At 50.9% G+C, this 4,761-nt stretch overlaps 1 long non-coding RNA gene across 1 annotated transcript; it reads right to left on the reverse strand.

Annotated features, from left to right (window-relative positions):
• Positions 1-357: 357 nt before the first annotated feature.
• LOC144380157 (uncharacterized) lies at positions 358-3,952 on the reverse strand. The gene is made up of 2 exons (XR_013443984.1): positions 1,684-3,952; positions 358-1,559 (listed from the first exon to the last, which is right to left on the reverse strand). It is a non-coding gene; the product is annotated as an uncharacterized LOC144380157 (long non-coding RNA).
• Between the last annotated feature and the right edge of the window lie 809 nt (positions 3,953-4,761).

A 4,761-nucleotide genomic window follows, 5' to 3' on the forward strand; every position in this document is an offset into this window, starting at 1 on the left:
CCTTGTCTGAATTCCCAGTCTACCCAACCCATGAGCGTAATAATGAGCTGCACCATGACGCTGTATTTCTGGGTGACTGCAACAGCCTTGAACAGACGCTAGTGTTGAACCTCAGTCTACCAAAGAAAAAACCAGTGAAGATAAAGTCAATGACTTTTCAAGGCCACATAGCTGGAAAATGGTGGATGTGGGCAAGTGACTTCCCTGTGATGATTAGTTATCAAGAGTGTATTACAGGGACTGAAACACGCCCAGCTACTGGCCTGGGGGAGGCGTCCCCGAATGTGCACACAGGGTGTCTGCCCGCCACGAGGACTCCCCCCCACAAAGACTGTGTAAGTAAATCTGTTGGACGAATTCCAAGGAGTGGCATATTTATTGAAAACATTTCCCCCCCAGAGAGACGGCTGGAACTGATACTCCACCAACAGCGTCGGACCCCCGTGCCAGCCCAGTCTTGGCAACGTTATGGGGTTTCTGATAATTGGCAATGCTTTTAGTCCTTCCACAATTATCTTTGAAACCTGATATAATATACTTAAATCACTATATGCTGAATTATAACTTTGAAGCTTTATCTGTTGTCCTCATGCTGGGAGAGGCGAGGAAAGCAGCATAATTATACCGGTTTCCTTTTTCTTGCTCTCTCTGCATCTCCAAATTCTTGCTAATTATATAATTATCTCTAAATTGTCATGCTGGAGCGTTTGCATCCTGCTCCCTATCTGGAGTTTCCACACACGCGCGCTGCCTGCGCTTCTATATTTAAGCAGACTCGGTGCCCGCCGCCAGGTCTCCAATCCCAGCTCCCGAGGCGCTGGGTCCGCCTCCAGCTGCCTGTCGGCAGGGCTCCCGGGGCCACATCTGCTGAGTCCTTGTTTGTTGGCTGTTTTCTTGCTCCTGACTAGTTGGCAGCCTTTGTAGTATTGCACCTCGCCCTTGGGTGTTTCCTACAAAGGACACATCTTTTTCTTACCTTTGACTTTCATGGAGATGCACGGGCTCGATATTTTCTTTGGCTTTTAGCCGTTTTGAGTGTGTGTTGTTCACCTGTCTTGGGTTTGAGCCCAGGTCCTTTGCGGGGTCTCTTTTGATTATTACTAGCGGCTACGTGGGTGCGGCTCGGCGTGGACCAGACGCAGGTGAGGAAGGGTGCTGGGAAGGGACAGGCAGGGGAGCAGGAATGGCTGACACCTAGCTTCGGCCCTGTCACTGAGCAGCGCGCCCCAGGGCTGCTTTACCCGGATGGCTGGGGTCGCCAGTGCACCGTAAAGCCTGAGCTGTCCACTGTGCAGACTGTCCTCGCCTCCCCGTCTCTCCATCCCGAAGTCCGGACACCAGAGGACAGCTGTGGTTGACCAGTCAACTCAGTGTCGAGGGAACCCCTTCTTCCAGAGGGGCCCTGGAGTAGACTGCAAGCACTCACCGGCCATAGTCTCCCGCGTCCCGTGCTGTTTCTTCTCCTGCTGCTAGAATGGCTTTGCTGAAAGCTCTCCAGGGGAAAATCATGTCCTTGTTTCAGTTCTGCCAGCTACCACTTAAGGGTCACTGCTTGTCTCCTACAATAGAGCAGCTTTGCTAATTAAAAAAGATTAACCTTGGATAGAAACACAGCCTAAATGTGTGCAAATTATATGTAACAGTGACTTGCACGGTGGGACAGAGGGAGCCTAAGGGACTTACGTCCTGTGAATAGCTGCAAGATCAAGGCAATCCCCAGGGCTGTTCCACTGGGACGAGGCTACTGATGTCCAGGGTCCAGGGCCGTTCCACTGGGACGAGGCTACTGATGCCCAGGGTCCAGGGCCGTTCCACTGGGACGAGGCTACTGATGTCCAGGGTCCCCAGGGCCGTTCCACTGGGACGAGGCCTCTGATGTCCAGGGTCCCCAGGGCCGTTCCACTGGGACGAGGCCTCTGATGCCCAGGGTCCCCAGGGCCGTTCCACTGGGACGAGGCTACTGATGCCCAGGGTCCAGGGCCGTTTCACTGGGACGAGGCTACTGATGCCCAGGGTCCCCAGGGCCGTTCCACTGGGACGAGGCTACTGATGCCCAGGTCCAGGGCATTTCTCTGGCTCTGCATGAACATTACCACCCCTGGGCCACAGCAAGATCTTAGGGGGTGGGACTGTTGTTAGAAGGTTCCACAGCTCCCAGGGGATTTCAGTGATTGGCTCGGGTCTAGAGCCCTGGTCTAGACTGGAGTATGTGCCCTTTGGTTGGTGATCAGAGCCTGCTTTCTTCCTGAAGTAAATGTGAAAGTGAATTCAGGTCAAGTCAAACACACTTGTCTCCTCGGGCCACAGGTGCCAACAAAAAGTAACAAATCAGAGGAAGCATCTACAGAGGCAGAGGGAGAGAGAAAACCCCAAGCAGACTCCCCCACTGAGTGAGGAGCCTGACCTGGGGCTCAATCTTACGATCTTGAGGTCATGACCGGAGCTGAAATCAAGAGTCGGACCCTTAACCACCTGAGCCACCCAGGCGCCCCAGTTGTAACTATTTTAAAGTGTACAATTCAGTGGCTTTTCATATATTTACAATGTTGGGCAACCATTACCACTATCTAACTTCAGAGTATTTTCATCACAACAAAAGGAAGCCCTGTGCCCCGTGCCCAGCCCTTCCGGCCTGTTGGTCGGGCTCTCGGCCTCGCCCGGGTGACCTCAGGGGGGCCGTACACAACGCCAGTGTGCTATAGCTGTGCTGGCCACCCTCTCCAGCAAACACTTGCTGGACTAGTTGGCATTTTCCTGCCTCAGATCCTTAGATCCCGACCCCCTCCGCCCGTCCTCCTTATCTACCCACACCCATGTCAATGCCATGGACTCTGGTTGTTGGTGGTTTATCGCTGCCCACTTGTTTGGCGGAGGGGTTGGTGGGGACACCCTGTCACCTAGTTTTGTTATCCATGGTGTCCATGGGACCTGGGTTTCCTCTCTGATTGCTCTGTTTCAGTGGGGGGTGGGGAGTGGGGTGAAGGTTGGGGGAGAGCAGAGCCAGCTTTTATGAATTCTCTGTTGAGGCTCCTGAGCTGTGGAGTTTGGAGCTCACCTGGCACCTCTCCTAGGAAGTGATTTAAGTCATTAGGAAAAGGTCAAGTTGTTTTCAAAAACTCTTTTTTTTCTTAAGATTTTATATATTTCTTTATTTTAGAGGGAAAGAGAGTATGGTCATGAGCAGGAGGAGGAGCAGAGGGAGAGGGACAAGCAGATTCCATGTCTGGAGCTGGACGAGGGGCCTGATCCCAGGACCTTGAGATCATGACCTAAGCCAAAATCAAGAGTCAATGTATAACCAACTGAGTCACCTCGGCGCCCCAGAAAACTCTTTTCAAGAAGGAAAGGAAAAGGGGGCACCTGAGTGGCTCAGGTGGTTGAGCGGCCAACTCTTGATTTCACTTCAGGTCATGATCTCAGGGTCATGGGATCGAGCCTGGCCTTGGGCTCTGTGCTCAGCGGGGGGTCTGCTTCAAGATTCTCCCTCTCCTTCTGCCCCTCCCCCACCTCAAATAAATAAACAAATCTTTAAAAAAAAAAGGAAGGAAAGGAAAGGTATAATATGGCTTATAAATATTTGTTCCTAAAATGCTTAATTTTTAAAGGCAATTTAATGCTACCTGGAACTTTAATATATGTGCAAGTATTCGGTCTCCAATGATCTGAATAGATGTAGGTGTGTATGTGTGTATTCGTCTACAGCTTTCTGTAGCTCAAATGCAGGGTTTGAGAGTTGCCTTTTAAGAATGTTATTTATCAAATATTAAATTCTGCTGTGAGTTCTGTCTTCCCTTGACTGTCAGGACAGAGCCAGACCTCGAGCTCCTGAGCTAGCAGGTGGATCGATTTTCATGTGCGTACACGGGTGCTGGGGTTTGAACCAGAGGCAGTACACGCTTGGTCCCAACTCACAGGCTGACACCAGGAGAGCGCAGACCGGGGCTCTGGGCAGGGCAGCAGGTCAGGAACAAGCTTTGCCCCCTCCCTCCCCTCCCCCCCGTTGACAGGACCATAAGATTGCCAAGAAAAATGCAGGAACTCATGCTCATCTTATGTTTAGAGTTCTCTTACGATTTCCTTGCTTCTCTTTCCGGTGAGGCTGCATCCTACCTGCCCTTGGGCAGTCCTTCCACAAACCTTTCTGGTAATGAGCTTTCTTAGCTCAATTAAATTATGCCACATTCCCACAAGAGCTTTCGGAAGGAGTACAAATGGATTGGCTCCAAGCGCTGGATTGTCAAGCCTCACATTGCCCTCAAATTCTCAGGTAACCTACATTCTTCCTGCATTCCTGAAGTGTCACTGGGCAAAGAGCTGGGGAACTCCAGACAGACTGGGCAGCTGGTGCAGTCCTTTGCAGATGTGACAACTCCAAAATCACCCCAAGGGCCGGTCAAGGGGTGTGTCCATGCTGCCCGAGCACAGAACAGACTGACAACACTGTATCTCAGAGATACTGCACTTAGAAGACCAGGAGTAAGAGCAGCACAGAGAATGAGGCAAAGCACTCTCAAAAACAGTGAGGTTATTTTTATAGTACGTATGTGGTTTTGTTGTTTACTTCTTCTTATATGTACTTCTATACGAATTGGAGTTATTTGTGGCAAATGAATATTTGTGGCAAATGAAAGAAACCTGTATCAGAGATTGATGACAACAGCCCAGAAAGGCAGATAAAGAAGTCACTCCTCACTAGGATGCAACAGGGTGGGGGCGGGGGGGTTAGTCTACGAGCCTGATGGTGTGTCTTATGCATTCACA

This window comes from Halichoerus grypus, chromosome 14 (assembly GCF_964656455.1).
Source record: "Halichoerus grypus chromosome 14, mHalGry1.hap1.1, whole genome shotgun sequence".
Classification (NCBI taxonomy): Eukaryota; Metazoa; Chordata; class Mammalia; order Carnivora; family Phocidae; genus Halichoerus; species Halichoerus grypus.